The sequence below is a fragment of the Phaethon lepturus genome, unplaced genomic scaffold (assembly GCF_000687285.1).
Source record: "Phaethon lepturus isolate BGI_N335 unplaced genomic scaffold, ASM68728v1 scaffold4969, whole genome shotgun sequence".
NCBI lineage: Eukaryota > Metazoa > Chordata > Aves > Phaethontiformes > Phaethontidae > Phaethon > Phaethon lepturus.
In genome coordinates, this window is record NW_010562625.1 from 2,955 (window position 1) to 13,638 (window position 10,684).

Sequence of the window (10,684 nt, forward strand, 5' to 3'; positions counted from 1 at the left end):
AGGAGCTGTGAAGACATGCTAGACCTGCAGCTGGGAGATTCCTCTGGCGCAAAGGGGAATTCCTGGGTGGGGAAGACCTGATCTGAGGGGCATTTCCAAGTGAGAGTGGGGCTGATCTCCAGGGGCTTTGGGCAGCTGGCAGTACAGCCTCATTGGTCTTCAGAAATGGCTTTAAGTCATGATGAGGAGCAAGGTGGTTTGAAAGGACTGAAGAAGCTGTCAAGTCACCAGAGAGCAAGTTTTTGGTTTTCACGTGTCCCTTCTTTGAGGGTGGAGGCTTAGCCAGCTTAAGTGAGACAGCAGCCACCACCACATCAGAGTGACTGTGGATTCAGGCTGCTGCAGCGATACTAAAACCACTCTTAGAGTTCTACGTTAGGCGAGTTCAAACCATTATTCTTCCAAATAAGGGGCCGGGTTCGGTATTCTGCTCTGCTTGGTGCATAAAACTGTAGGTGTTGACGTATAACTGTCTGAAATTCCCAACCTATATAACGTGGTAAGTGTTTTGAGGAGCAGTGGGCTTAAAGAGGAATTTCTCATTAATATCACTCTGGAATTGAGTTTTAAGTGACGATGAATGACATGAGGCTCAGTCTGTGTAATTATCAGGGGCCAAAGCCTGTTTACTTTGCTTTCACACCAGTAAGATGTATTGGATTTCATCTGACAGTTTCTGCTTCCAGTGAAGTTAGAATAAAAATTGTATTCTTGGTGTCGTAGGATACAAAGAGAAAAGTGCAAATGTGGGTTGTTTTTTTTAATGTTATTTTTAAAACTGGGTGGTATATGGAAGTAGCAGAAGAAAGAAGTTCCCTTTTCAAAGGAACCGTGAGTTGGTGGAAAGATCTAAACTCACCCTGAAACTTGCTCGGATGATCTGTAACGAATAAAACTGTGTTTTGATCCCAGATTTTCAATCCCTCCAGGAAGCCCTTCTGCTATTTGCACCACACTCGCCTTTAATGGAAACGTGACAATTACTGGCTATTTTCTTACAGTTTCTTATAGTAGCATTAGTCCCTTAAAAACTCCTGTTGTGCCAGGCAGGCAATAAGGTTGAGTGAACTGCGCTATAGAAAAGAACCACCCATGATTGGAGGTAAACTATGCGGATATATGTTGGGGTGGAGGTTGAAAGGAGCGTGGAGGGCATATTTGAAGCAGACTGTGCAACTGCTACAGCAGGTCTGACTAGTTTGAGATGCCTAAAGGCAGCTTTGTCTTAACTTCAGGTAGCTGCAAAATGAAGTTTTAAAACCTAATTCAGAAATACATCATCATCTTCCGGTGCCTCCACAAACTCTTTACTTTTCATGTGTTTTTACAGGCCCTCTTTCTCCCTTGGAAGAAGTGTTTAATAGATACATGTACACGTGCATGCATATCATTTGCATATTTTTAAAATACCCATTTCATCAAGATAGGAGACTGGCGTTCATGCACAAACCACAGTGGTTTTTTTTTTAAACAGTGGTAACATTTTGCTTTCTTACTGCTCTGTGCATGTGTGTGTGCATGTGAGAGAGAAGCTGCTCTATTTAAGCCTTTTTTTGGCCTAGCATGATTTGTTGCCAGTCGGTTCTTGTGCCTTTGCCTGTCCCTTTATTGGTCTGTGCTGCAGTCAGAGGGATTTTGACCAGGGTACTTTCATGCTGGCTGTCCCAGGGGTACAATAACCTGCTTCGGTTACCCTCCAGTGATCTAGCCCATGGTCTGCCTTGCCCTCCTACTCCATCTGTTTGGCAAAATTGGCTTTTCTAAACAACCCTTCCCCTTCCCTCACCTAACTAAAGTATTCCACAAATAACTTGCAAATGAATAGAAGAGAGGGAATATTTTCTGTGTGTGTAACATACAGTGTAAAGCTTCCTATTGCTGCTGTGCTTCCCGTGGCCAGCAGTGGAACATATGTGATACATGTGAGCTCTGATGCATTGTGGTTTTGTTTTTGTTTGTTGTGGTTTTTTTTCAAATTATGGGGAAAATCAGTGTAATACTGTCTTGGGTGAGGTGAAGGGTTGTGCCTGACTGAATATGAAATAAGGCTTAGAACATTTAGTTTCAGTTGCCTGATCTCTTCTCCTTCTGTATTTTCTACTCCCAATTTCCAAAGACTTAGTGTGTGGTTAAGTTTGTTTTTTCCATGTTAATTGACCTGTGCTAAACCTGATTCGAAATACAGGTTTAATACACATGTTGTTAAAATATGTTATTAAAAGGGTGTCCCCCTATAGGTTTAAATGATTTATTTGAGAATGTTTGAATTATTATACATAAAAGTTATGTGAATCCCATGGTGGCTGTTAAAGAGTATCGCTTTGGTGTAGTAGTTTTTATTGTGAAATCAAGCAGGTGCCACGAAAAATGGGATCTCTTTCATCTGTAACTCGTAGCTGTTACAGGTTGAGAATAGTTCAAAGCTGGCCAAAGTTCCCTTTATCAGTTTTCAGAAGGCTCCTTCCCTGGATGTGAAAACACATGCTGTATTTCAACAAACGCAAGAGCTTTACTATGACTGAAAAGCTAACAGTTACCATCTTGTCTAACATCACTTAACACTGTCTTAGCAAAGTTTCATGTCAAACTTTTAACTACCTTGTTTGTTTGTTTGTTTGTTTTCACTGGTGACAGAGAAATGTCCAACAGCTTTTTGACCTCTGTAAGAGAAACTTGGGGGTGGGTGGGTGCTTTTTCACAGAATATACTTGTTTGCAGGGTTGTGTTCATTTCATTTAAGCAAAAACATTGAAAACTACTCATGCTGTATAGCTGCTTTTAAAAATGCCAGGGAAACACCTTTTTTCTTTTCTCCTCTTTTTACTTTCAGTAGCGAGAAACTGGTTAGCAAATAAAACCTGCAAGCCAGAAACGAAAATGACTTGTCATTGCAGGGATGTATGTTACATTTTGTACTATATATTTCTTTAGAGGGTTTTTTTTTCTCTCTCCTTCTTCCCCCCCTGCCATTCGCTGCTTTTCAGTTTGACTGTGATAATTTATTCAACACTGTTTTCAGAGCAATAACCTACTTTTTGTCAAACCATTCGGTTCTTTCCACGGTAGAGTGGGTATTTTTTTCCCCCCATGGGTTTATTAAGGGTCTACAACAAGGGGGAAAAACAAGGTATCTTTGGGGAAAAGATGCTATGGTACACTTGAAAGCAAGGATTTAATCCAGGTAATTATACATATGCGAGAAAAACTCTTATTATACACAAAGGGGTCTCATCTCTCTTGGATGCACGCACAATTCTCATTAACCTTTGTAGGAATTATACACATCCAGTGAAGATGGGTGTACAATACTCAGTCCCTACGTATGCCAGAAATATCAGATAGACTGTGACATGCATGTGCCAATAGAAATGTCTTGTACAATCTATCACAACACAACGTTGCTGTAACCTATTGTTCAGAGCATCGTTGCAGGGGAGGAGGGATGTATAGCCAGTCTTGCTATTTCATCATTCTCCCTTACAGTCTGACCAGTAGCATCTTGTTGTTACAGGCATGTAATTTTAGCAGTGAAAAGGGAGCATGTGTTTGCTAGTCTGTGCCACTTTCTGGTGACGATGCTAGCTCTTTCAGATCGTTTTGGATTTAATTTACAAGTCAGGTGCCTCTTTTTAGCCAGCACTTTTGCTGTGCCGATGTCTGCTGTCTCTGCAGTGGGAAGAAATGGAAGGCAGTTGGCCCTGGGCTGAATTGGGCCCTGAAGCGGTACACAGCCGTCTTAATTGCTACTGCTCCACCACTTGAAGAGATTATAGCCCGGGTTCTCCCAGCGCGGAGCTGTGCACACTGGCTCCCGTGTGGCACCTTGCCCACTGGCGGGGAGGTTTCATTGTGCAGCAGTCCTGCTTTTGGGACCAGCATCTTCTGCTTCCAGGCAAGGAGGCCCAGAGTGCCGGACTTGTGAAAAGAAACCGTGATGTGGAGCAGGGGGAGCTTCTTGGCTGATCCCGGCAGACTTGTGTGTAGAAGCCCTTGCATATTTTTTGGGTGACAACAAGCAGACTCTGCTGAATAATCAGCTAATCATGTAGTAAAGTCTGAGGAGCTGGCCTAGTGCTGTGGCTGGTTTTATTTACTGCAGCTCTGATTTCCTACTACTGATGCCCAGGTGTGTAATGCAGCTTCTAGTCCTTGAGCTTTTGATACTGGCAGCAGAGTTGCTCAGCCCGTGTGTACACAGCGCAGTATAATTGGATTCATGCTTGGCAGGCCCAGCTGCTTCCCTAACGTTGCCACGTGGAGACCCGAATTTCAGAATAACCTCGTTCCAGCTCTTTTGGGTGGCTCGTTGAAGCACAGAGTCTCAGCCAAGCTGATCCCAGGTGAGGAAGCTCCCGTGTGGCGGCATGGGCACTGTCGCTGTTGTGAGAAGCCAGTGTGTGGAGCCCTCCTGGGGAAGGATGTAAGGCAGATTCGGCACAGAGGGGACCCGAGGACGGGGGCAGCTTTGCCAGCTTGCTGAAAATCTCTCTCCTCCCAGTGACTAAACCCTAACACAACACCGGGGGAATCATCCACCCCAGTCTGGCTCAAAGCTGGGGCTGCTGGCCAGCAGGGCCGTATCTGCACCAGGCCTGCGAAGGGCTGAGGCGGCATTAGCAATCATACAAAGGTTGTTTCATAAAACTTCCAGTTAAGGACAAGACCAAAAAAGGACAGGCTGAGGTTTTGTTTGCATCTGCTGGGCACTGTTGTAAGGATGCTGATGGGACGTCCTGTCTGAAGCAGAGCGTGTGAGAATTGACATTTTGGCTGTGTGAGACCTTTGAGATAGAAATTACTTCTGCTGGGCAATCCAAACTTGTTCTTTTTTCCAGTAAAGGCAACTGCCTTTCTGTACGTGAATAAAACCTATTTTGAATAAATGTTTCCTAGCCCCGGTCTGTTATATCCCCCCGCCTCCCTTGCTTCAAACTGAAAAGAAGTTGTCGGAGTTGCTCAGAGCTTTTGCTCTTGACTTCAGCCTCGCAGCTGGTTTGAAATACGCCTGGCTGGCTTTCCTCACACAAACCTTGTGCGGTCTTGCTCACCTCCTAATTCTGCCAGGGTAGTCTCTAATGTTCTAACGAGCTAACAAGTGCTCATCTGATTTAAACTTGCATTACGTTCTGCTACCCTGATAGAATTCCTAATATTATAAACACCCTTAATAACACAGCTATAATCTAGAAAACCTGCTCTCCTTTTTCCAAACAATTACTTAATGAGGCAGTAATTTATTCTAAGCTATATATTCATTGGAGCCCATTCCAGCTTTATCAGACATACTCTGTTTGGTGTGTGCAGTTAGTCAAAAACATTAAAACTGCTCCACTTCTTCCAAGGGAACATGTTACATTTAGCAAACTGACAGCATTAGAAACTGTTTCCAATTTAATAGAAGCATATGTTTCCTGCAAGACTTAACACACTACAGAGTCGGAGATTGCCTTAGACTGCGGCTTTGCCTTTTTTTAGCTTGGTAAAAAGGAGCTGAAAACTGAAGGCAGAAGTGGAGTTTATAATCCTGTTTTTGGTTGTTTTGCTCACTTTTGTTTTTTAGAGAGCCTTCTAAGCAGGGCTTTGACGGGCTGCAAATTTAAGAAACTATCAAGAAAGTAGTGTGGGTGGTGCACGTAGAGCTCTCGCTCGAAACGCAGTTTCTGATCATTAACAAACAGCAAGAGCTTGCTTTGCCCTCTGGGCCTCAAATAGTACAGTATGCAACAAGGGAGAGCAGGCAAGGCACGAGGATGGAAACAGTAGGATCAGATTACAGTTTCAAAATATCGCTGGAACACGTTGGCTGGTGTTACACTATTGACTGACTTTATAATTGCATTGCTTATTTGCTAGGGAAGGCTTCACCTTACTTTCTGATTAACATGGACGCTCCGTTGGGGGCCTGGGGAGTCCAGGCTCCGAGTACCAAAGTCAAACCCCACAAGAGCTGTGTGGCTTCAGATGCTCCTCAAATGAGAGTGTGAGCTTCTTCCGATGTCTCTTGTTTGCCAGGAGGTTTCCTTGTGCAGCTCCTAGCTAATTCCTGCTTAGGTTAGCCTCTGAGAGTCACCCACTATGGTTTCCCCTCTTACTTCAAATTTAACTTGAGACTAGAAAAGACTTCTGTCACTCAGCTTGTTAATTGCTCTCCCCCAGTCTTCATTTGTAGGTGCCTAAAGCGGAGGGTTAAGGCTGCATTTCTGTAGGGAGAGGGAAGCTGCCTTTCTTGCCAAATGCAGGAGTGGGGTGCATCCCACCGGGGTGCTGAGCAGCTTTGCTTGTACCTCTGCTGCTTCTGGAAGAACGGAGGTTCACCCATCCACCACAGGAGATGGCAAGAGTAGGTCTCTATAAAATAGATGTGAGAAATACCAACAGCCTTGCGGTGAAGGCTTGCAAACATAAAAACAATTCCCTGTACTCTGTGGAAGCACAGAGCTACCCAGGAGGCCAATTTTTGGATATAGCTCTAAAGGAGAGTTTTGTAAGTGCTTATTAAACCTCGCTCAGTTAAAAAAAAAAAAAAAAGCCAGAATTAATGTAAAATGTAAGTGTTGGGGAAAACAAACTTTGTAAATGGGGAAAGTCTGAGCACCAGGTCTCGAGAGGACAGAAACCTCAGCTCCATTCCCTGTACCTCTTGTCCAGGGTTGGGGTTTTTGTTTTCTAGCTTGCATGTGACATGAGATCCAATTCTTACCAGGCAGCGGTTGTCAGCAGTCCTCTCTAGCCAGGCAACATGTACGCATTACACTCAAACAAGTAGAATCTGCATCAAATCCTGAGAAGCAGCCTTGCAAAAAAAAAAACCCAAAACAACAACAAAAAACCCATCTAAAAACCAAACCAAACCAAAAAAAACCCGCACCACCCGTCAGTGTGCAAATTGCGAGCCAGCTGCAGTATATTGAACGTAGCCGTGCGTTACTGCATGGTACATGCTGTACTAGCTCCCAGAGATGCTGCTGTGCCAGGATTTAAAGACCCCGGTGTCAACAGATGAAATCTTCAAGGGGGTGATTTTCATCACACGGTGGCTGCCGGCTCTGAAAGTCCATGTTACTTATTTGCTTCAGTCCTGGAGTTAAACCTCAACACCTGGGCTGTTCGACTTTCTTCCTTGTTTTTAGTGAGGCTGGGAGAGGGTGCCAGATTTATATTGGCGTTCCCCTTGACTGTTTCCCTTCCTTTCCAACTTTGAATGGGAGGAGGATGCCTGCACTCTCGGAGGGCAGGCTGGCTCCCAGCTGCCTGAGCAGGTTTGCTCCGCTTTGCCAAGATCCTACAGGCCAAGGAGCATCGCTTTGTGGTGGGTGAGCCTGTGGTCTTGCCCCGAGGGGGTCTTCCCAAGAGGTGGCCGCTCTCCCTCTCTCTGTGTGGCCTTGGGGATGCAGAAACAGGGACAAGGGAGAGAGAGTTTTACCTGTTTGCCTCCATAGCTCTAGGGGACAGATGCTTTGAAGTTGTGGGGACTGCTTACAAGTTCAGGTGGTCCCTCAGGCTGGATCCAGCAGCACTGAAATGCCTTGCGGCAGCCCAGCCCGCCTCTGCTAGCTCGGAGGATCTAGCCCTGGACTTGCCAGTTGAACCCAGTTGGCACAAAAGGCCTTTTTATTTTGGTCCTGCAGCTATCTATGCCAAATCCTGACCCTGCTGAAGTCAGTAACAAAACACTCATTGACTACCGTTGGGCCAGGATACAGCTAATGCAACCCTCAAGGATGAGGAGTGAGGGATGGAGCAGAGGGAAATAATATTTCATGTGCCAGAAGTGACACAGAAAGCGCTTGCGTAATTTACACAAGATAGAGTCTCCAAGAAACCCCGGTGAGGTTTGTTTGCACCTGAGGTTTGGGAAACTTTGTTTTGGGAATGAAATGTGCAAATTCAGTACTCTCTTTGTGGTTGGGGGGGGGAGTTTATAGGGTGCTTTTGTGTTGTTTCTTCTGCACACATGTGCGTGTGTGAAGTAGGGTTTTATTTTAATTCCCCCAAGTTGCCCCCCCCCCCCCCGGTTTTAATTACCCAAGATTTCAGAAAGTAACCGGTCTTGCTTTAAACTCTGCTTTTTGCGAGCCCTTGCTGCTCACATTTCCTTTGGCTTTTGGCTGCATGGGGAAGAATGGTTGCCTGTGGACTCTGGGGTTTGGTGCTTTTACCTTTTTGAGCAACGTGGCGTTCGTTCTAAAAGTGAACCTCGCTGTATTAAGCTGTTCGTCCTCTAGACCGACTGATAGGGTGGCGTAAATATGTGAGTGGAAATGTGATTTCTTAAAGATTCTTTTCTGCCATCCCTTTTGGTGTTCAGTTCCTCTTTCTTTTTTTCCTTCCTGTCTGCCTTGATGAGTGGGGAGGGACTAGTGGGTTGTGGAATTGATTTCCAAGAAAAGCCTTCAGTCTTGAGAGACATTTTAAACTAAGCTGTTAAAAGCCTTTGAGAATTAACATTAAAGGGTATTTTTATTATTGGTGAGACAACCAAATCACTTATTCCTCTCCATTTTTACATATCCAATGGTTCCCTATGCCAAACTCCCCATTGTTAAAGACTTCAGCAGTAGTCCAGCAGTGACAAGGTATAACGTCCTAAGTACAATCGATAAATACAATACTTCTCTCACAATGTGCACATACCTCTGTCCTCTGGAGAGCGAAGGATTCGTCACTAAGTGGGCTCAGAGACATAGTCAAGTATTGCACAAGCTTTTCTGTGTTTAATCGATGATGGTTGACTCCAGAGAACCACCCGCTTCAGGCTGATTATCTCTTCCACTGAGCCCCAACTGCATTTTTTTCCAGCTCTGTCTGAAGAGCATGCAGAGCCAATAAAAGGAAGCTAAATGACATGCAAATGAAAAAAATATATATTACTTTTGTTTTTCAATTAAGAAAAGCCAACTCCCAAACAATGCTAGGGTTTCTCTGGCTCTGAGGCGCGTGCAATCGCCCTAAATGGGCAAAAAAGCAAGTTGACTCTTTCTCAGCAACAATGGTTCAGCTTTTGGGTCTGGGTCTCCCAGAGCTGGAGCCAACTGGTGGATAATATTGGGGAAGATCTCCAAGTAACTCCCCCTGCCTCAATCCCTGAGTAAATGCAGTTTTTCCATTGCCTTTCTTCAGCTTTCTGGTTCTACATACCTAAGTTAACATTGAAAACTAACTTGCATACCAAACCCCTTTATTAAAACAACAAAGCGACATCCTGTCTCAACTCTTAATGCTTGGCCCCAAAATGACATTTGCTGGCAGATGGATGAAAATGCAGCAGAAATACGTCTGGCTGGGATTGCTGCTCAGCCAAAATAGATGCATGAAAGACCCTCCATGGATGTGACCCTTTGTCATTGCCTGTCCAGTCTTGCCTTTTGGTGGGTTGCTGTTGTCTGGCTGCCCCCATTATGGTCACAGGACTTGGTAGGCCAGCTCTTGTCTTCTGACACTTGGGAGAGTGCAGGTATATCTCATTTTGTACTGATCTTTGGCCAACTTGATCTGTAAGTTTGGCGTTTTCATTTTCCCAGCGGGAGCTTTGGCTGGAAGGGCTAGGAGCAAAGTTTTTGAGATGAACAGAACTGAACCAGATCAAATGGTGGCATTGTACAGCTTGCCTTTTTTTAATGTTCAGTGTCTTAAGATGTACAACATTCATCTCTTTAATGTAGGCATGAAACTGTTGGTTGCAGGAGGGAAGAGATGGTTTGAACTGTAAAGAACAAACAGGCAATATTGTCTTAAGCTCTGGTGGTCAGAAACTATAAAATTCCTTTATGGACATCCAGAGAAAGGCTTGCAAGACTGAAAACATGTCTGTTTTTACCAACTCTATCAGTTGGTCTAAAATGATACCACCTGCTTGCTTTGCTTAGAATGTATAAAGTATTTTATAGAAACTGGAGGAAAATGTTTTTACAATTCCCATTTGCATGCCAGAGGAGAAGGGAATAAAATAAAACTAAAAAGCTGAGAGTCTAGTGGTGCTCATTTGAGCCCCCTGTTTGGAGGACTAAAACCCCCTTTGCTTAGGCTGGCATCCTGCTTTGCTGCTTTAATGGTGAAACGCGCTTCAGAGAGCATTATTGAGGAAAAGGAAACTGAAAGCTGTGCTGAAAAGCTAGTAGGTGAAATTGGGAGTTGCCTGATCTATTTTGTCTTTTAAAAGGACAAGTTCTGAACCTAGCTACGTGAAAATTGAGTGAGATGTGAAAGCTTGACAGTCATACATACAGGAAACCTTGAATCATTTCGAAGCTTCCTGGAAAATGACGTAGTAAGGTTATCGTTGTGTTTACTAATGATGATTCCGTAGTTCTTACTGATCGGCTTAAAAAAATGTCTTAACTACCAGCATCTCAATCTTGGATTGCAAATGGACTCAACTGGGTTCATTCGAAATGCTTGCTGGCATCCCCTGACAATAATAATTAATAATCAAGCACAGGGAATGGAGCATGGCCATCCAAAGGGTCTGTTTTCTTTATCACGGGGAAAAAGGTTTGCTTTGTACTGTGAATATTTTTGTAAATTCCTGGCAGAGCCTGACAAACTTAAAAACTCTCATAGTCCCCAAGCCACGTAAAATTTTCTCCTTTAAATAGAGCATTGGTATGTCTTTAGGACAGAGTTTGTCTTTTTTCAGGGGGAGGAGGTAGTAGGAAGATGGAAAGCTGCTAGCTCTCCTCCTAAC